Source organism: Macaca nemestrina, chromosome 9 (assembly GCF_043159975.1).
Source record: "Macaca nemestrina isolate mMacNem1 chromosome 9, mMacNem.hap1, whole genome shotgun sequence".
In the NCBI taxonomy this organism is placed as follows: Eukaryota; Metazoa; Chordata; class Mammalia; order Primates; family Cercopithecidae; genus Macaca; species Macaca nemestrina.
In genome coordinates, this window is record NC_092133.1 from 92,163,241 (window position 1) to 92,186,932 (window position 23,692).

Sequence of the window (23,692 nt, forward strand, 5' to 3'; positions counted from 1 at the left end):
GCTCCCGCAGCCGTTAAAGAGTGTTAAGCAAATACTCTAAACATCACCCTCAGACTACTCAAGCTGGTCTCTTCAAGGCACTCAGTGCAACTTCCACTTCCCTAACAGGACTTGAAATACCTTGAAAATCATGAACTACCAAAATTCAGGCAAGATGAAATAGATAATCTGAATCATCTTATAACCATTAAAGACATAAAATTTGTAATTAAGAGCTTCTGGAACAAGAAATCTCCAGGCACAGATGGTTTCACTGCAGAATTACATCAAATATTTAAAGAATTCATCCCAATTCTATGCAAACTCCTCCAGAAAACAGAATAGGGAACACTTTGCAACTCTTTTTATGAGGCTAGTATTATCCCAATGCCAAAATCAGATGAAGACAGTACCCCCACAAAAAGAAAAAACAAAACAAAACAAAAAACCCACAGACCAATATCGCTCATGAATGAAAAAGTCCTCAACAAAATACTATCAAATGGAATCCAACAACACATAAAAAGATTTGTTTAAAAATTTTCACATGGCGATCTTTTCATAGTTCATAAGTGTGATGACTGGGTATTCATGCATATATGTGGGATATGCCACCCTTGACCCTTGTTACAACATTAGCACATTAACCATCTGACATGAAAAGAAAAAACAAAGAACACACATATTTCCATATGTTGTATCTTCATTTTCATTCATGATCGAGTGAGAGTTATTCCAGGAATACAAGACTGCTTTGACATTCAAAAAATTAATCAAGCCAGATGCGATGGCTCCTGCCTGTAAACCTAATGCTTGGGAGGCTGAAGTGGCAGGACCCCTTGAAGCCAAGAGTTCCCTTGAAGCCAAGACCAGCCTAGGCAACACAGTAAGACCCGGCTCTACAAAAAAAAAAAAAAAAAAATTAGCCAGGCATGATAGCACACAAGTGTAGTCCCAGCTACTTGGGTGGTGGAGGAAGGAGGATCACTGAAGCACAGGAGGTCAAGGCTGCAGTGAGCCATGATCGCACCACTGTACTCCAGCCTGGGTGACAGAGGAAGACTGTGTCTCAAAAAATAAAAGGATCAGTGTAATCTATATCAAAAGAGTAAAGAATGAAACCCATATCCAGATGATCATATCAACTGACACCAAAAGGCATTAGACAAAATTCAACATCCAATCATGACAATAAATAAATAACAGTGAAAAGACTGGGAACAACATAGGAAGTCCACTCCCAGCACTCTTACTCCACATTGTACTAAAAGTCCAGTCACTGAATTAAGGCAGAAAAATTTAAAACAGAAAGAAGGCCGGGTGTGGTTGCTCACGCCTATAATCCCAGCACTCTGGGAGGCTGAGGCAGGCAGATCACTGGAGTTCAGGAGTTTGAGAGCAGTCTGAGCAACATAGTGAGACCCCATCACTACCCCCAAAAAATTTAATTAAAAAAAAAAAAAAAGAAGGAAAAGCCATAAAGCCATACAGGTTGAAAATAAAGAAATAACACTGTCTCTATGTTTTCTACACAACTGTCTGTGTAGACAATACCAGGCAATCTACAAAGACGAAACAAAACAAAATCCTTCTACAACTAATAAATGAGTTTAGTAGGATAAAAGATAAACAAATGAAAATCAATCAAAATGAAATACTTAGGTCTAAACTTATCAAAACATATTCTCAACCAGTATGCTGAAAATTGTAATACTGATGAAAGAAATAAAAAACTAAAATGAATAAATATACTGTGTTCATATATTTTAATACTCAAAATAGAAAAAGATTCTCCCCTCAAACTGATCTATGGTTTAATGCAATCCCTATCAAAATCCCAGCTAAGTTGTTGTAGACATAAACAAGTTTATTCTAAAATTTATATGGAAAGTCACAAGCCTTGGGATAGCTTAACCAATCTTGAAAAAGAAGAATAAAGTAAGAGGAGTCACTCTACTCAACAGTAACACTCACTATAAAGCTACAGGAACCTAGACAGCAAGGGTCGTACTGGCCAAAGGATTGATACATGAAGTCAGTGGAATACAAGAGAACCCAGAAACAGATTCACACAAAGATGCTCAACTAACTTTTTACAAAAGTCAAAAGCAATTCAATAAAATAAATGGTGCTAGAAAAATTATTCAACCGCAGGCGAAAATACAAACCTCGACCTAAGCCTCATATCTTATAAAATGAAAAAATCAAAATAGATCATGGGTGTAAAGAGAAAACAAAAAATACTGTAAAACTTTTAGAAAACAACATAGGAGAAAAACTTCAGGATCAAAGAATAGGAAATAATTCCCAGACTTGATACAAGTTTCATATTCTCTAAAACAAAAAACAAAAAAACTGGCAAATTGGATTTCATCAAAAATAAAAACTTTTGCTCTGTGAAAGGCCCCGTTAAGAAAATGAAAACTACAGACTAGGAGAAGTATCTGCAAATCACACATCTGACAATGGAGTTAAATATATAATGAACTCACAGTACCCAATGCAACCCAATTTTTAAAAGTGCAAAAAAAAAGACATCCCCAGACATTTTTTATCTGTATAGAAGATATAAAAATGCAAATAAACGCATGAAAAAATGCTCACCATTATTAGCCACTGGGGAAGTGTAACTTAAAACCACAATGAAATATCACATACCTATTAGACTAGCTAGAGAATAAACAACGAGAACACCACACATTGGCAAGGATGTAAAGAAATTGGATCACTCACATAATTGCTGGTAGAAACATCAAATGGCCCAACTACTCTGGCAGTCTCCTATGAAACTGTGCAATTACCATATGACCCAGCAATTGCATTATTGGGCATTTATTTCCCAGAAAAATGGGAAGTGCATATTTACACAAAAACCTGTATACAAATGTTCATAGTAGCTCAATTCTAACAGGCAAAAATTGAAAATAGGCCAGGAGTTCAAGACCAGCCTGAGCAACACAGCAAGATCCTGTCTCTATAAAACAAACAAACAAATAAAAAAATATTAGCCAGGCACGGTGGTGCATGCCTGTAGTCCCAGCTCCTTGTGGGTGCTGATGTGGGAAGATTACTTGAGCCTAGGAGGTCGAGGCTACAGTGAGCCAATACCACACCACTGTACCCAGACTGGGCATCAGAGCAAGACCCTGTCTGAAAACAAAACAAAACAAACTGAAAACAATCCAGCTTGATCTTAGATGAATGGTTAAACAAACCGGTACATCCACATAATGCAGCACTACTCAGCAATAAAAAGGAATGAACTGTGGTATATGTACCAACTTGAATGGATCTCCAGGAAATTATGCTGAGTGAAAAAAAGCCCCTCACAAAAGGTTATAGGCTGTATTATTCTGTTTATTTAACATTCTTGAAGATGACAAAATTGTAGAAACAGAAAACACATTATGGTTCACAAGGGAAGGAACTGGGGGCTGGGGAACAGCAGGGGCGTGGGTGTGTTTATAAAACAGCAATACAAGCGATTCTTGTGATGGAACTGCTCTGTATCTTAACTGTTGGTAGACACACAAACCTACACATGTGATAAAAGAGCACAGAAGTATATACGCACAAACGTAAAACACACACACACACAGGCAAAACTGGAAAAATCTACAGAGGATCAGCAGATTGTATCAATGTTGGCATCCAGGCTGTGACCTTGTATTACAGTACACACAGTATACACAGTACATATATATAGATAGTGCTATAGTATAAGATACAGGAGATCTCTCTGTATTCGTTCTTACAAGTGCATGTCAATCTACAATTACTTCAAACTTAAAAGTTTAATTAGGAAAAAACGTACCACAAACTTTTCTTTTGGAAATAGAAAAGGTGATTCTTTTTTTTTTTTTTCTGAGACGGAGTCTCGCACTGTTGCCCAGGCTGGACTGCAGTGGCGCGACCTCAGCTCACTGCAACCTCCGCCTCCTGGGTTCAAGGAATTCTCCTGCCTCAGCCTCCTGAGTAGCTAGGATTATAGGCATGTGCCACCATGCTCAGCTAATTTTTATATTTTTAGTAGAGACAGGCTTTCACCAGGCCAGGCTGATCTCAAACTCCTGACCTCGTGATCTGCCTGCCTCGGCCTCCCAAAGTACTAGGATTATAGGCGTGAGCCACTGCGCCCAGCCAGAAAAGGCGATTCTTAAGTTCACGTGGAAAATAAGCAAAATCAGGACAAAGCAAGGATGTTTACTTTGACTTCTAACCCACACTGTCCTGGAAGTTTAGGCCAGGGCAGTAAGGCAAGAAAAATTAAGTCATCCAGATAGGAAAGAAAGAAAGTAAAACCACTGGGATCTATCTCAGCCTTTCTGTAGATAACGAGAATCCTGCTTGGCTCCCAGAACCATCCCGCACAGAAACTGGGGGAACCATATGAGATTGGACCAGGGTGAAAGGTCAAAGCAGAACTTGGAAGCCCAGGCAGAACAGGAGAAAAAGCAGCATAAAAAAAAAGAATCCTTGGGGTAGTAAGAAGTATTTACTTAGAAAACCATGAATACTGTTTAGTCAAAGTTTACCCCTCCCCTCCAAACACACACTTGAGGTTAGGAGTTTCAGACTAGCCTGGCCAACGTGGTAAAACCCCGTCTCTACTAAAAATAAAAAAACTAGCCAGGCGTGGTAGTGGCTGCCTGTAATCTCAGCTACTCGCGAGGCTGGGGCACGAGAATTGCTTGAACCTGGAAGGCAGAGGCTGCAGTGAGCTGAGATCATGCCACTACACTCCAGCCTGGGTGACAGAACGAGACTCTGTCTCAAAAAAAAAAAAAAGAACTAACAAGTAATTTAGCAAGATTGCAGGATACAAGACCAATATAAAAAAATCAACTGCATTTCTTATATATTAGCCATACATAAATACAAGTAGATATGAAAATAAATTGCTGACAGTGATATAAGACCTGAATCCTGAAAACCTTGCTGAGAGAAAGTAAAGAACAAGATAAATGGAGAGTTACTATGTTCATAGATCAGAAAACTCAATGTGGTTAAGATGCCAATTTTCCCAAATTGTTTACAAGTTCCATGAAATCCCAATCAAAATTGCAGTGGGCTTTTTTATAGCAATTGACATGTTCATCTTAAAATTTATATGAAAATGCAAAGAACCTAGATTAACCAAAACAATTTTGAAAAGGAGACTAAAGTTTGAAAAACTACCTAAAGTTAAAAACTACCCAATTCCAAGACTAATTATAAAGCTGTAAGTAACAGAGACAGTGTTGGTATTGGTATAAAAATAAACAAATATATCAATGGAACAGAACAGAGAGCCCAGAAATATGCACCCATAATATGGCCAACCAATACAGGGCAATTCAATAGGGAAAAAAATAGTTTATCAGCAGAAGGTGCTGGGAAAAGTGGATATCAATATGTCAAAAGGAACCTAAATCCATACCTAACACCCTATAAAAAAATTAACTCAAAAAGAATTATAGACCTAAATGTAAAACCTGAAACTATAAGACTTATAGAATATATGAGACAATTTGTGACGTTGGGTGAGGCAACGATTTCTTTCATACACTATCAAAAGCACAGTCCATAAGAGAAAATTTTGGGCAGGGCATAGTGGCTCATGCCTGTAATCCCAGCACTTTGGGAGGCTGAGGCGGGTGGATCACCTGAGGTCAGGAGTTCAAGACCAACCTGACCAATATGGCAAAACCCCATCTCTACTAAAAATACAAAAATTAGGCAGGCATGATGGCGGGCGCCTGTAATCCCAGCTACTTGGGAGGCTGAGGCAGGAGGACAGCTTGAACCCAGTGGGCAGAGGTTGCAGTTAGCTGAGATCGCATCGCACTCTGGGAGACAGAGCAAGACTCCATTCCCCCCAAAAAAAATTGTTTTGATAAATTGACCTACACCAAAATTAAATACTTTGCTCTGTGAAAAACACTATTAAAAACAGAAAAGACAAGGCACACACTAGGCAAAAATAATTGCATATCACATGTCATACAGAATTTGTATCAAAAATACATAAAATTTCTTAGAATTCAACCCAATTAAAATAATGTGCAAAAGATTTGGACAGATATTTCATCAAAGAAGACACAGATGGCAAATAAGCACATGGAAAAATGCCCAAAACCATTAGTCACTAAAACTTCAAGATACCACTCTATGCCTAAAAGAAAGCCTACAATTTAAAAAGACTGATACTACCAGGTACTGGCAAAGATGTAGAGTGAAGCAACCAGAAGTCACATAAAGTTATGGTGGCAATGGAAAATGGTGTAAACACTTTAGAAAACAGTTGGGTAATTTCTTAAAAAATTAAATGTGTACCTATCATATGACCCATTTAGTCCATTCTGAACTACTTATTTACCCAAAAGAAATAAAAGTGGTTCATATAAAGACTTCTACAAAAATGTTCACAGCAGCCTTACTCATAAGAGCCAAAACCTGGAAATAATTGTTTATTAACAGGTTAACAGATAAATAAATTGCTATACATCATACAATGGACTACCCATTAGCCAACAAAAAGAAATAAAGATGCAACAGCATGGATGAATCTTGAAATAATCATGCTGAGTAAAAGAAGTCAGACAGAAATGAGCACATATTGTAGGATCCCATTTCGAATAAATTCTAAAGGGCACAACCTACTGAATAGTGACACAAGGCAGCTGAATGTACCTGGCGATGGAAGAGGACAGGATGGAGGGTTACACAGTGGTGTAAACTGTGAGGGTGATAAATGTGTTCATTATTTTGATTGTGGCGACGGTATACTCACATATTAAAGTTTATCAAATTGTACACTTTAAACACTGTAGTTTACCATCAATTATACCTCACTAAAGTGATTAAAAAAGAAACCCACCACACTTTCTTTTGAAAACAAAAGACGATTCTCAAGTTCCTGTGGAAAAAACAATAAGCAAGTGAGAATAGTCAGGAGAATGCTTAAAAAAGCCCCTAGCAGAATAAAAAGAGAAAGAAACTGTTGAGACACAGTTTTAATAACTGGGGTCTTAATAACATGATAAAGCTACATAGAGTACTAAATTATAGTAATAATAAATGAACCAACAGAGATCAATGATATTAACCTGAAAGTCCAGACAAAATATATATATATATATATATATATATATATATATATATATATATATATATATATAAAGAATACATTCACATACTACAGACTAGTCACAGTGGCTCATGCCTATAATCCCAGCACTTTGGAAGGCTAAGGTGCGAGGTAAGGTGCGAGGATTGCTTAAGCCCAGGAATTCAAGGCCAGCCTAGGCAACATGGCAAGACCCCCATCTGTACGAACTATTTAAAAATTAGCCAGGCATGGTGGTATACATCTGTGGTTCAAGCTACTTAGGAGGCTGAGGCAGGAGGATCTCTTAAGCCTAGGAGTTTGAGACCAGCCTGGGCAACATAAAAAGACTGTCTATACAAAAAAATTTAAAATTAGCTGGGTGTAGTGATGCAAGCCTGTAGTCCTAGCTACTCAGGAGGCTTGGGTCTGCGACGCTGAGGTTGCAGTGGGCCATGACCACACCAAAGCACTCCAGCCTGGGTAACAGAGCGAGATCCTGTCTCAAGACAAAACGAAAAGAATGACCTTCCAAGAAACCATGTGGCAGTTGTAATCCATAAAAATGACTCAATTATAACACTTATGAATCTATCTTATGAAAATAAAAAGCGTGAGCCAAGAATTATTTCAAAGTTGTTCAGTGTGGAGTTCTTTATAAAATGAGCAAAGTACAAAACTACTTAGATATTGAAAAAACTATGACTTCAATAATGGTATGATATTTAAATAATAAATATGAAATCTTTGAAAAAATTTAATGACAAAATTTATATAAAGTACATCACTTAAGCAATCCTCCTGCCAAAAATTATATAAAGTACAACTAAAAAGGTTTATACACATGATTTTTAAATGACTAGAAGGAAACTACTGAAGAGGTTAACGAAGGTTTTTTAAGGGTTAGTAGAATTCTGGTATGTTATGTGCTTTTCATTCTAAATTTTCTACAATGCATACTACCTTTATTATGAAAAGAAAAACATAAATGCCATTTGTATGTATTTTTCACATCACACAAAATCTATTTTTAACAAACACATGACTAAAATTTATGGAAAGTTTCTCACTTTTAAGGTCCATATGTAGTAAATCAGTTAGCCAACTGAGAAAATAACATCATCATAAAAGGAAAATCTGGAATATTACCTGGCTCATTACTCCTGTCTGAATTCCCCAAAGCATTTCACAAGTGACTATGATTTTCAATTTGACTATTGTCTAAGATACAGAAGAAAATAAAGTTTAGAGAAGCCAGTCTTCCTGAAGAACCCAGCTCTTCACTTACCATCTTCTGCTAAGACCTTGGCTGCATCTTTATCATCTTCCCACTTTCCAGTCACGAAGCAATCTCTGATACTGTTCATAACCTTACGCAGAAAAGTCAGCACTTAGGTGAGATGTTCCAATCACTCAGCAAAACAACTCTAAGAAATGGCAGTAGGCAACGACTTGCCTTTAAATATTTCCCACCTTCATGAATATTCTCATTCCAAATGAGCCCAGGAAATAACTTTACCTTTGATGGAGACAGTATAACCACAGAGATAAAACACATTAAGCAGCAGATAGGGAAAGTATTAAATACTACTAGTCTACTAACCTCGTAAGTAAACAAACAGATAATTACTAATTCAACTAATTTTCAATTGTATTAAGGTTTCTAAGGCGATGCAATGAGACAGTAGTTTACAAAGTTGGTCTTGCTATTTGTTAATCTAAACCTGTCTGTTTGAAAACTTAATTCCTATAAAACGGGAGAAGATATTTGTAAATTATGTATCTGATAAGGGACTTATATCCAGAATATATAAACAACGCATACAACTAAGTAATTTAATTTTTGAAATGGGCAAACAATATGAAGAATATATACAAATAGCCAATAAGCACATGAAAAGATGTTCAACATCATTATCAGGGAAATGCAAGTCAATACTATGAGACACAATTTCACCCTGTCTAGGATGGCTATAATCAAAAAGACAGATAATAACAAGTGCTGGTGAAGAAGTGGTGAAACTGGAACCCACATACAGTGCCAGTGAGTAAGTAAAATGGCACAGTCACTTTTGAAAAGAGAAATGAGAGAGTATAAAGCAAATGAATAATTATGCGATTCTCTAATTTCATCATCTTCTGATTCAACCAGGGAATAATTCTCCAGTGGAAGAATGAATAGGATGTAGTCCTGAATGTGAACTGGAAATATCTATAAGAACTCTCCTGGTTCGGGTAGCTGAGAAGGCCTAGAAGTAATGACCAACTCATGGCAGTAAGCATTCCTATGCCTAGGCTGTCATGTTGAAATACCATTTTGTACTAAAAGAAATCAGGACTTCTTATGGGTGATTCCAAGTGCTCTCTCATATCACAGAGCAAGAATTGATCCAGAACGACTACGATTGTAACACAAGGACTCAGGAGCTGGTGTGCACAGACGCTCACAGGCCACAGGTGGGATAAAGAGGAGCTTCAATAACAGATAACAGGTGCAGGAGCACAAGGCACATCAACTACATTTATATCCATGATATCACAGTGATACTCACAAACAAGTATCCTTTGGAGAATCACTCCAAAAACTGATTAAAAAATCAAGCATGGGCTGGGAGCAGTGGCTCACTCCTGTAATCCCAGCACTTTGGGAGACCAAGGCAGGTGGATCACAAAGTCAGGAGTTTGAGGCCAGCCTGACCAACATGGTGAAACGCCATCTCTACTAAATATACAAAAAAAATTAGCCAGGCATGGTGGCGGGAGCCTGTAGGGCCAGCTACTTGGGAGGCTGAGGCAGAAGAATGGCATGAACCTGGGAGGCAGAGCTTGCAGTGAGCCAAGATCGTGTCACTGCACTCCAGCCTGGGTGACAGAGAGAAACTCCGTCTCAAAAAAAAAAAAAAAAAAAAAAATCAAGCATTTACCCTACATACATGGAAGTGAATAACCAAATAGTAGAAAAGTTTCTCTTTAAAGTATTACAGCTAATACATAAAGAGAAATGATTGAATAGAACATCACCACTCTACGTTCTTAAGAAATTGATGGTTCTAGGCATTGAGCACCAACAACTGATAACATCTAACATCATTAAAAGGACACAACCAGTCTTTATGCGCCTCCTAATGAGAAAACACCACCACTTAGGAAGCAGTTTTGCTGAAAAATAAAAATCAAATTTAAATCCTGTCCAACCACTAGATGTTTTGTCTACAGGGTAACTACAAATACGTGGCTATTTAAATTAATCTTAACAAAGATTAAATAAAATTTAAAATTTAGTTCTCCAGTCTCATTAGCCACATTTAAAGAGCTTAGTAGCCACAAGTAGCCACAACCCACAGCTCAGATATACATTCCGCTCATCACAGAAGTTCTATTAGTATTGCTCAGTACCCACTCACAGGAAATACAGGAGGGCCTGTGAAACTGCAGAGGGATGCAAAGCAATCCACAAAGTCCAGAATACAAGAAACTCTACAGACCAAAGACTTGGTTTATTAAATAAAATGTAACCAAAAAAAGAAATGGGAAGGAAAGACTGTTCACTAAAAATGTTAAAAGATAAGACTGAAAAACAGTAAGGAAAATCAGGTAAAAGTAAACTGTGATGCTTATAGAAGCATGGAGGAAGAAACCAGGAAGAAAAGGAACGCATCACCTTAAGAGGCTGGACCACACCTCCTTCTACAGGGAGGAAGGGGACTGTGGCTGGTGTCACAATTGAGCAGCAAAGCTTGATTTCCCAGCCTGAGTGTTGAGTACAGGGGTATTCACCTTCTGGCAACCCATTAAGCTAAACAATTGTTTTTACGTGGTTTTCTATATCTGTATTAAATTTCACCATAAAAAATGGTTAAATAAAATCTCATAAAGTGCACTAAGTGTTATCTGGCGAATTACAATAGGCAGTATGATAGCAATTGGGCCTCTGTGAGAAGTGACATCTAAGCCAAACTGAATTGACAAAAGAGAAGGCAGCCTTTGGAAGATCAGAATATTCCAGAAGGGAATACAGAGAAAGGGGCTGGCGCGATGGTTCACTCCTGTAATCCCAGCACTCTGGGAGGTTCCAAGGCAGGAAGATCACGCGAACCCAGAGTTCGAAAGTAGCTCAACATGGTGAAACATTATCTCTACAAAAAATGCAAAAATTAATCAGGCCTGGTGGCTCATGCCTATAGTCCCAGCTACTCTGGAGGCTGAGATGGGAAGATCTCTTGAGCCCAGGAGGCTGCGGCTGCATTGAGTCACTTGTGCATTGAGTGTAGGCTTGTGCCACTACACTCCAGCCTGGGCTGCCGAACAAGACCATATCTCAAAAAGAGAGAGAGAGAAAGAGAAGAGGTCTCAGAGGAGGGTGAGCTGTGGTGAGTTTGAGTACTAAATGAATTCCAGTGTGATTACAAAGTGGTGAGCTGCAGGAAGAACATTTACAGGTATCACAGATTTCTCTATGCTTACAAACAGCAGAAACTATAAATGTTAACTCAAGGGTGCTACGTATATCCTAGTGATAAGACACAAAATACATCTGATGTATAAAAACTTATGTGTGATGCTTCAAAATAAAGATGCACACTACTGTCCACACTGGAAGCTGAACCTGTCCTCCGTGGGCCACGTACATGGTCTAACTAAACTCAGAACATGTTACTGTTTAGGATGCATGAAGTGCCCACTGCAATATCTGGAAGAATGACCTGTAATCCTGTAAAAATGAGAAGCCAACAACAGGTAAGCAATATTGACATCAGATAATCTTATTCTAGAACAATTCTCTAATTCTCTAATAAATCAAATGTACTACCCAGCCTTACCTCCTCTAAATCCCAGTCATGGGGGGCCTCCACAAGAAATCTAGAACAGTCCAAAGAGTCAGCCTTATGCTTACACTCTCTGTCAGGCTGGTTGACACGAAACAACCCTCCAAGCTCTTCTTGGGTATCACCATCTTCTTCTTCATTATCTTCTGCCACTAAAGAGGACACCATGGTAGAAAAGTGAGAACAAAAACTACAGCCCTAGAAGACCCATCATTTTTAACCAGTTAGGCCATGAGTCTTCGAACTCAGGAACTGAGGGCCTCTGTCTGTGATGGGTATGGCAATAGCCACATATGAGTTAGGCATTGAGAGGGCAGGGCAGTCACAGGTTAAGAAAGCCAGGAAGCTATTGCTGTACATGGGTGGGGCTCCTGCCCTCCTGCACGGCAGCAGCTAAGAGGCTGAGAAGGAGTGAGAATATTGGCGGTGGAGGGAGGGAAGGGACATTTAAAGGCTGAGCTTTAGATTACTAAAGAAGAGCGCTAAAGAATATTGAGCCTCTCATCACTAAGAGTACCTAGACAAAACCTGAATGAAAAACAGTATACAACAATCTTCCCAATTCACTGGGCTGAGCCCAAAAGTCTCACCATGTGGCCTTGATCTCCCCATGCAATAACCAGGGAGTACAATGTAAAGTTCATCACTATATATTTATTTTTGCATTAATTCTACCAGAAAGAATATATAGGTAAGTTTAGTAAAGCATAAAATCAGAGGACAAGGGCAAAAGGGAGAACAAAATGTGTTATACAGTGTTCTAATTCTCAGAAAGCAAAAAAGTAAATATTTTTATGGGCAGAAATATTTTTTTGGCACTAATCTACAAAAAAATTCTCATGAAGGACTTTTAAATAGGGAACATAACATAATGCAATGGACAGCATTTGCATCAAGTTTTACAGCAAACCCATTAAGTCTACGTTATAAGACCAATGTGTAGTCCTCATAAGCTGATGATTAGAGACATCCGTCAAACATGAAATGTGATGGACAGCAATTATGGATGTCAACAATACCAGCCCAATCCTCCAACCAATTCCCTCATCTAAATAATCAGAGAAACTAAAACATTTCCAGCTCTGAGCCAGAATTCTTTACCTGTCCCATAAATAAGCTTTCGGAGGTTTGGAGCTGCTTGCTGCTGCCTCAGAAAGGCCTCAGCTGCCTTTCTGGAAAAGTCTTCCTTCCACTTGAGGGCACCTGAAACGACCAAAGCCAACCTCCAGTTAGGCTTGTTTACATGCCTCCCCTCCCTCAAGATCCATCCACAATGCAGCATTTCAACAGTTAACAAAATCACAGAATCAACAGACCCCCAAATGGAGACATTCCATTGGGTACCATTTCGAGAGCCAAGTTGATAGCAGCAACCAACTAAATTTAAGCTTACCTGAGGTTTTTTTGGAATCATTATTTTCTTCCTTGTAATCTTCTTCCTCTTTGAGTAAATCTTCTACATCACTGGTCTCATCAATTAAGTTCCTTGGCCCCAGTTTCTGACCACTGCTCACTTGAGAAGGCTTTGAAAGCTTTTTTCTAATAGCCTCTTCATTTTCTGAGTCCTCTTCCTCTGCACCGAGTGAGGAGCTTTCTTCAGATTCATCTTCAGATGCAAACGCCTCTTCAGCTGTGCAATGCCCAGAATCGGAAGTGGGGAGAGCTGCTTTCTTCATCAGCAAAGACTTCTCCAGATTCACACGGTCACTCTGGCGATTAGCTGGCGACAGCCCTGCTTTACTACCTTCTCCAACAGCCTTTGATCCTGAAATGCCCCCCTCTCCTGCAGTGCAGTCCTCTTCTTCACTGCTTTCATCAGCTTCCTCTGCTTCCCCTTCTTCCGCTGAGCTCCTCTCAAGGTCATCGTCACTGTCAGCAAATGCTGGCAAATCCATTTCACTGTCTTCTTCCAACTCTTCAAGTTTCCATCGTTTGACGCCCTTACCAGCCATATACTGATCAGTCATCTCAGCATTTTCCTCCTCTTCTGCTTCCTCATCACTAGAGCCGTTTTCCAACTCGTCATCTTCGGATATTTCATCATTTTCTTCATCATCACTATCTCCAGATTCATCTTCATCTCCAAAAATGGCTTTCCGACGCATTCGCCCAGTTTTTAAGTCCATTTGTTTTTCCTCCTTTGGCATCAATAGCCTGTATTACCAAGGAAATACAAAATAATTCAATTTGTACATTAATCAGCTAATCTACAAATGGCAATACAGTCAATGAAAAATACAAAGAAACAGAAAATGTCAAGGAATTGTTTAAGATGACATAGCATAGGGAAAAAATGATCTGATAAACATTGGAAGAATTAATAAGCAAACTCGGACATGGTTCCCTAACACCACACTTCAAAAAAACTTAGAGAGAGAATAAAGGAATAACCCTTAAAAAACAAAAATCTAATTTTAGAAAAAAATTGCTCAAAAGGGAAGTTAGTGTTTTGTAGATTTTTTTGAAAGCTGATTAATTTCTAAGCTAAAAATACATGATCCTTAAGAGAAATGGCTGAGTCCAGGCCCAAGGCAGAAAGAGGGCAAAATGAGCCTGGATCCTCTTGTTCTGTCAGAAAGTAAGAAATGCTCAAAGACTAACAGAGACAGTTGAAAGGACACAGGAGACAGGCTGAAGGCTCCTGCGGCCAAATCTGGGACAGCATAGGCATCAGGAAGAATAATGATAGTGATGGAAAATAACCCATGGAACAAAACGCAAGTGCATTAGTCAGCAGTGATACGGAAATAAAGGGGAGAAGTGAAAGCTCTTTGTTAAAAATGCCAGCTAACAAATGTAGGAGGAATGACAGAGGAAGAACATCCATTTTAAGTCACCAGTGTCATATCTGATAGAGAAGAATCATCAGGAGGCTAAAATCACAGTATAAAAGAAAACTGTATGAAGCTATTTAATGTAGCAAGATATATAAAATTATGAAAACATAAATTTGAAAAAACTGAAAATCACACCAAAAGAGATGGATAAGTTAGAATATAGCAATAATAGGCCAGGCATAGTGCCTCACATCTGTAATCCCAGGACTTTGGGAGGCTAAGGCAGGAGGATTGCTTGAGCCCAGGAGTTCAAGACCAGCCTGGGAAACACAGTGAGACCTAATCTCTAGAAAAAAAAAAAATTAGCTGGGAGTGGTGGCGCACTCCTGTAGTCCCAGCTACTTGGGGGGCTGAAGCGGGAGGACCACTTGAGCCTGGGAGTTCAAGGCTGAAGTGAGCCCAGATCATACCACTGCACTCTAGCCTGGGAGACAAAGCAAGATCTTGTCACACACACAAAAAAGAATATACCAATAATAACAAAATGGTGACTACATAAAGACTGTACAGAAAAAGGAAATGCTCAGAATATAGAAATAAAATTATGTATTTTAACTGTAACTATAGTAGAATAGAGTATTCTTATAGATAAAGATGACTAGAAGGATATACAAAAATGAAAATCGCTAGTAACTTCATTATAAAGGAGTGATCTTTCGGCGAACACTTCGTATCTGTCAGGCATTCTGCTAGGTAGTTTATGCACATTGTAACAAATTACAAACTAGATAATCTCAAAATTTTCAGATAAATTTTACTGGGAGTCATAAATCAATACAACAAAACCAATGTTTTGCAAACATCGACTATGTATAAAGGTATACAAATTCCCAACCCAGACTGAAAAATAATTCACATAAGCCATACGTCCATGGAAACCTACCCATGGGAGATAATACAGCATAATCTAAATAAAACTTTCAGAGACAAGGCATGTGGCTTCTGGACAGCCACAAACTCCTTGACTCTGCTCTAGTGTTTTGGCCACCAAAAGAAAGCCAAGTGGCCTCACGTCTCTTAAAAAACCAAAGGCAACCTATGGAAGATGGCGTGGTATTTGAGGAATATTTGGGGTCTGTTGAAAAATGCATCCTGTATTTTATTTCAAGAAAAGACTCCCTTGTAATGTCAGGTAAGTGAAGAGCCCTCAGAGACATGCACACACAAAGAAAAACAAAACAACATAGAATGAATCCTACCAAAATGTGTTATGATGGCTGAATTATGGGTGATATGATCTTCTGTAATACATCTTTTTATTAAAAATAGAAAAAAAGCAGACTTACCCTTGATTATCTATATCCTCTGACCCAAGTGGCTTGGAATCAGAAAACAGTGTCACTCGACTTGAAGCCATCTTGGCATCAATGGTGGAGATGCTGGAGATGAGACTCTGGACCAGCTCATGGGTGGGCCCCACCTCGTCCTGTCAAGACCACCAAGAAAGAGCATGTGAGAAAAGCACAAAGATCCTGGAGAGACACTGGTTTCATTCAGTTTCTCAAAATTATCTTAGACACATTTCCTAAGAACCTTTCTTAATGCCTCAAAAAGCAGAGAAGAAAATCCTTACAACAAAGCTTAAAATGGATCCCCATCTCCATTAAACTTTTCCAAAGTTCAGGGAGTATGTAACCTGATAACCTAAACACCTAGGTAGAAAAACCTCAGCTCCAATGCTACAACAATGCTAGCTCTTCTAACATTTTAAAATAACCCTAATTTTAACCCAATAAAATTCCACTTCAGAACTAAGAAATTAATACTTGAAATCCACTTTAAAATACAGAATGAGGAGACCATTGTGAATGAGAAAAAGACCAATGAGAGCTGGCAAGCACACTGATTTTGTAGGAACGGGGATGGGCCATGCAGGCACCACATGGCAGCAGGGCCCGCGCTGGGGCCATGGATCAAGGAGGAATGGAGGACAGGACTCTTCTGCTTGGTACAATGAAAAAAAAGTATTTTTTTTATCCTATATATTTACAATATGCATTTGGGCCTTTATTATAAGTACAAGAGAAAAATCTTCAATAAATAAAAGCTGACTACATTATTTTTTGTGATTAAAAAATAGACTCGGAAAGAATAATGAGAGTTCAGAGAAATGACGCCCATCTCACCGATACCTGAAAACCGTGGCTGCCACCAAGTCAACATAGACAGCGTCTTTGTCATACAGCACACCCCCAACTCCAGAAAGAGGCGCATAAACCAGCTTCTCCTTCTCATTTAAACAGCGCTTCTTTTGTTGTTCAGGAAGAGCACAAGGGTCTGGGAGGAAACTGATGTCACTCACAGCAAAATCTCCTACCCCTGGAAGACAGGATCCAAAAGCAAGCTTCAGCTGACAAGAAGTCAGAAGTATCTACTGTTGACTGGGGGGTTAAAAACGAGCCATAGTCCAAGGGCTTAACCCATGACACTAAAGAAGGGCATTGTGCCACACTGGAACAGTGGCCCTCTAGCTACAAGACAAGAGGTCAGAGAAGAGGGGATTTGATAACACCTTTGCAGGCCTACACACATCTGGGTTACTTTAAAAACCTCCAGCGAGGCCATCTTCCCTTGTTTGGTCATTTTTCGGTTTTCCTGAGAAATGAAGTCATCCCAAGAATCCTATGTGTAATTCTAGTATGTACTACAACAAGAGAATACCTGGCATGTGAATTTGGCTTTTATTTTTCAAGTGTGCTCCTCTTAAATAACCATAAAGTGACACCTTCCGGTCACATTTGATGTTTGTTCGGATATCCTCTGGGTTTGTCAAATCTTCCATCCTAGAAAAATAAACTCAATCATGCAGCAGAAATGAATGCCAAAGTTCCTATACCTCCTTTCAGGTGTCAATGACTCATCACACTATTGTCCACTAAGCACATCATTTAGAAAACTAGAAAATGCAGAAATAAAGAAGCACCATTCCCCATCCACCAGAGGAAAACGGGCAGGCACACAACTGTGTCTCTAGGCTGAAAGTGACATTCATTCCAGAAGACACCAGACAGGGAGATGACATCCACCTGGGGTCGGGGAAGAGTGAAGAACATATTCAGAAAATCCCTTGCTGGAAGTGAGTGAGCCTGTGCTCTGGGATTTTTACTGTGGCTTGGATTCTGGCAGGTGGAAAAAGGGTATTCCAGGCTGAGAAAACCACATGAGGAAGAGCACAAAGGAAGGAAACTGAAGGCCGTGAAGGCACACACGAAGGACTCAAGCACCCGGGCACGAAGGCAGCATCACTCAAAACTGAGGCTGAACGTAGGATGTAGCCTTAAATGCTTCCAAGTCCTCCCATTTTCCTAAACATCTCATAATTAATTTACTCCCAAAGGCACAGCATCTTTGAGCAATGATATAAGTAGACATTTCCCATCAACTACACTACTATCCCCACTATTCAAACAGGCACAAAATAAATCCTATCACTGTTCTTTTTCTAGCCTTTTTAGCTTTGAAATATATGGCCCAAGAAGAAAAAATTTACAATCACTTTTTACCTGTCTGCCAGGACATAAGGGTGAGAAGTTTGCCATGCGAGAGGCCTAAACTTCATAACTGTAATAAAACGGCCCAGATTGTGGATTTCTTGGTTTTGATATTCTCCATGCACCATTCCAGAAAGGTAGAACAGCTTGGCACCCTAAACATTAGAGCAAAATTAAAAATTAAATTTCAATTAAATTCTCATCAATACTGCAACAAAATAAAAGTTCTAAACAAGAAGCAATCCTAAGAAGGGAGGCTTCCAGGGCCTTGCTGGCTTCTTTCAGGACTTATTAGAACCCCACAGAGGCAGACTGCTCTGCAGTTGAGCCGGGGCATCCATCTAAGTATGGTGAGGAGAGGGAGGTGAGGCGTCTGAGCACAGAAACGGTTCTGTGGCCGATGGACCAGAACAGTATAGAAAGGAAGGGGCAGTGCCTGGTCCTGTAACTAGGAGAAATTTCTGATGTACTCTATTATATAAAGTCCCGACCCCAAAACAGCCAGACACTGCCTGGCGCAGCAGGTACAGAGACAAATGAGATACACCAAGAGGCCCAGAACAAGCACTCTCTTGAGGGAAACCTTCCAGAAGACTGAACACACACACAAAGGAATTCAGCAGGCCAGAGACTGAACACATACACAAAGGAATTCAGCAGGCCATAGACTGTGAACACACACACACAAAAGAATTCAGCAGGCCAGAGGCTGAACACACACACAAAGGAATTCAGCAGGCCATAGACTGTGAACACACACACACAAAAGAATTCAGCAGGCCAGAGGCTGAACACACACACAAAGGAATTCAGCAGGCCATAGAGTGTGAACACACACACACAAAGGAATTCAGGAGGCCAGGGACTGTGAACATACACAAACGGAATTCAGGAGGTGAATCCTAGAGAGACGTTTAGTAATGTCTCTTCAGTATTTTTACTTACTTATTTTTTTGAGACAAGAGTCTCACTCTGTCACCCAGGCTGGAGTGCAATGGCGTGATCTCAGCTCACTGCACCCTCTGCCTCCTAGGTTCAAGCAATTCTCACTTCTCAGCCTCCTAAGTAGCCGGGATTACAGGCACACACCACCACACCCGGCTAATTTTTGCATTTTTAGTACAGATGGGGCTTGGTCATGTTGCCCTGAGCTCAAAACTCTAGGCTCAAGTGATCCGACCGCCTCTGCCTTGCAAAGTGCTGGGATTACAAGTGTTAGCCACTGCGCCCGGCCTCTTCAGTCTATTTTAAAAGGATTATACTGCTAGTATCCAACAATCATTTCTCCTCTTACCGGGTAAACTTCTGTCCAGAACCTGTGTTTTAATCGCTTCTTTGTTTTCTTCAGTTGCTTATTATGCTTGAAGGAGTCGAGGTGGGTGAGAACTCCCATAATTTTAGGAAAGCCATGTACTTGACAGATGTTTAGAAACTCAAATGTTTCCATTTCGAACCCAAAGCTGGCATCTATAAGCATCAGTACCTACAAACAGAACACATCATTTTTCAAAGAAACTACCAAAACAGACCACCTACACTAGGGGTTGGCAACTGGCCACGGGCAAAATCCCGCCCATCACCTGTGTTTGTAACAAAAGTTTTATTGGAACATAGCCACATTAATTCATTTACATTTTGTCTATGGTTGCCTGTGCACTACAACTGCAGAGCTAAGTAGCTGTAAAAGATATGATCCACAAAGCCAAAAATATTTACTATCTGGCCCTCAACAGAAAAGTCGCACTCCAGACTAAATCAAATAACTACATAGGCATCACCCAGACAGAGAAACCACCACCCTCTGACTTGCTCTAAAAGCCAATCATAAGACGACGTCCACTAGGATGCAAACTTCCATTATAAGAATTTTAATGTATGAGAAGTAACTCAGAAAAGGCTGGGTCTCACCTGGCCCTTACCTAAGAAATTCTAATTTAAAGAAATCAAGTTTTCTGTAAGGTATTTTTAAGCCAAATAACAGGTCTCTGACATCCAAAGAATGGGAAGAAAGTGATAATCAATGAAATATATTAAATATGTACAGAAAACCAATCTCTTCTTTCAATCTCCTCATAGAAAAAAAAAATCTGTTTTTTGCTGAGAAGTACGCAGTGGAAACCTCTATCTTATATATTAATTTGGATAACTCAATTGTTAAGAAATTTTTTTTAAATAGCTGCCATTTTAGAATTAGGTCAAAAAAAACAGTAAGATTATGATGATTGGTAGTCTGTAAGAAAATATAAGCAGATGAGACCAATTTTTAACTTTTAAGATGCTTCAAAGATGCAAAATAATTTCAGAATTGATTCCTGGAAACTTCTAGTTTAAGTATTAAAAACATTTCTGTTCTTATCTTTGCATAGATAACTAAAATTAACAACAAAGAAAAATGGAAACAGAAATGCCCATCTTTGATTAAACTAGGAAACACTCAAAATCCGAAACCACAGAATATATGAAGGTGGGCTTGTGAGAAAGCACAGCTGCCACTGCAGACTGAGGCAGCAAGCACAGCGTTCCAGCAACACTGGACCAGCTCAAAGGACAGGCAGAATATCCTCACACTACATTTAATGTCACAGAGTGCCAGGGGGCAAGCAGCTGGTTGTAAGGTCAGGAAGAACGGGGAACAAACAGTCCCTCAGCTGCCAGTCTTTGTCATCTAAGCCAGTGTTACTCCCCTAATCCACACACGCACGTACACACCCAAATTCATGTATTGTGTGTGCCTTGCTGTACACAGGAGGCTTTGACAACCCACAGCAGAGCAATCAACATAAGCTAGGCTAAATAAATCATGGTGCCTCCATAAAATGGAATATTATATTAAAAAGGAGGCAGAGTTACAGTACTTACTTATTATATACCTCCAAGATACATTATATGAAAAAAGCAAAGCATAGAACAGTGTGTAAAATAAGCTACCATTTGTGTTTTTAAAGGGTGGTATGCGTGTTTATATGCATCTAGAAGGATACTGCTCTGCAGGGATCTGAATGACCAGCGGTTACACCAAGGAAAAAGAAAAATGCACATTGTGCGTATCCTGCATTACAGTTAGAGTACTTTACCAAATGTGTGTGTTCCTTTTGAAAAATCTTTAAAAGATTTACATAATAGGCATCTCTCTCAATGATGGTTAAGAGGCTGGGAAGGGGAGCAGGGAGGGAGGGACAAAGAGGGAAAGCTTAACAGGTACAAAAATACAGTTAGACAGAATAAATTCTGGTGTCCAACAGCACAATAGGGTGGACTACAATTTATTATATAATTCAGAATAACTACAAGAATGAAATTGAAATGTTCCTAACACAAACAAATGATAAATGTTTGAGGTGATGGATATCCTAATTACCCTGATTTGATCATCACACATTGTATGCTTCTATCAAATACCACATGTACCCCATAAATATGTATAACTATTATGTATCCATAATAATTAAAAATAAAATTAAAGGCATCTCTTAATATGTATGTCTTTAATATTAGAAACTTGCTACATTTTACATAAAAGAGAAACAAATGACTTCTATGAACTATTTTGATCATTTCAAGTACACAAGATTTAGTAAGCTTACACTACATTAATAACACTTATTTTTACTAATAGTAGCATTACATGTTCAAAATTTGAATGTTATTTAGTTTTCTGACATTACAATGGCACAACTTTAAAATGTGTATTACTTTTTACTTCATATTTTAGGAGTATTCCTGGGCCAAAGTATAAAATCTGTAGCTCTTTGTTACCAAACAGCTGTCTAAAAAAAACCAAGGTATCTCTCACCCCACACTTCCTCATCAATATGGCTTACTTTTTTGCTAATTTGTTTTTATTTTTTCTAATTTAAAACGTAAGTTAATAGAATACCAGAAGAGTGAACATTATCATTTCCATAAATGCAAGAGTATGTACATTTTCCATATACTGAGTACTGTCTAGATTTTTTATTGCTAAACTCTGACCACTTCTTCAGGGCAATTCATGTACTTACTTTAGCATTATCATTAAGGATGAAGGTTCTGGAACCATCAGGAACAAGGGTCCCATCTTCACACAAGTTATTTAACTGCTGGGAGGCTCTATTTCATCTTATGTAAACTACAGATAATAACTACTCACCTCAAGGGTGCATCAAGGATTTATGTAAGCTAAATTTGTAGAAAGCAGTTAGCACAGTGCCAGGAAGAGTCCAAGAAAAAATGGTACTTACTATGATATATTTGTATGTATATATGTATACATATTAATGAGCTCTTATTAGTTGTGTTCATTAAAGGTTTTCTCCATCCCGTGATTTGCTTTTACATTTTGGAATACATTTCATTGTGCACATTCCATTTTTATTATTAATATAACAATATTTATTACCATAATTATTATCATCAATTCAATCATATCTACTGTATCACTGATGATGACTATGATTCCTTTAATAATCATAGGACTCTCTTCCTTTCATCAAGGGATAAATAACCTATCACGATGCTCTAAGTCTCCATCAGCACCCCAGGCTGCCCCTGCTGACTTACCAGATCTGCTACTTTAGCCAGATCAATCATCATGTTAATATCACACCCGCATTCAATAATGGTGAGTCTGCGCTTTTTACCTATAAGTGAAAAGATGAAAATTTTACTTTAAAAAGATCCTGAAAAAATTCTAACCATCAACTCTAATTTTCATTTTTTAACTGCATCCAGTAAAACATCATGTAAGTTTACAGGAGTGTACCAGAAGTTTGTTTTTATAGGCAAAAACTGGTAAAATAAAATAAATTCCATTCTGTTTTTCTTGCTGTGTTCTAAATTTAAATAATATCAAAAGTCTACCCAGATGAATAAAAGTGCTCAAACAGGGAAAATTCGGACTGCACAGGCTCCATGATAACCATGATCCTGCTGTTCAGCTGCAGGCCAAAGTCTTCACCTCTATCAAAACTTCCCGCATTCCCACTATAGCTACAAACACCCTCAAACATAATGCAACAGAATATTCATAACAATAATTATTTCTAAATTAAGGTAAAAAGAAAATGGTCAAGAAAATATGGGCTGGGTGCAGTGGGAGGCCAAGGCAGGCAGATCCCTTGAGCCCAGGAGTTTTGAGACCAGCCTGAGCCACATGGGGAAACCCCATCTCTACAAAAAAAAAAAAAAAAAAAAAAAAAAAAAGGGGAAAAAAAGAAAACTTAGCCAGGTGTGGTGGCATACACTACTCAGGAGGCTAAGGTAGGAGGACTGCTTAAACTTGGGAGGTTGAGGCTGCAGTGAGCTGTAACCACACCACTGCATTCCAGCCTGTGCCACAGAGTAAGACTCTGTCTCAAAAAAGGGAAAAGAAAATATGGATGCTCCAAAGATAAAGAAAAGCCTCAATCCAACTATACTATTGCAATAACAAGAGATTTCAGACTGCACATTCCCATTCTACCACTGGAAGTTTGTTTCATTTTCCCTCAAACT

At 38.8% G+C, this 23,692-nt stretch overlaps 1 non-coding gene and 1 pseudogene across 1 annotated transcript; one reads left to right on the forward strand and one right to left on the reverse strand.

Moving 5' to 3' along the window:
• The window catches only part of LOC139355402 (ribosome biogenesis protein BMS1 homolog), a 54,766-nt pseudogene that overhangs the window by 29,471 nt on the left and 1,603 nt on the right, over positions 1-23,692 (reverse strand).
• On the forward strand, positions 533-636 carry LOC112427550 (small nucleolar RNA U13). Its single transcript, XR_003019186.2, has one exon. It is a non-coding gene; the product is annotated as a small nucleolar RNA U13 (small nucleolar RNA).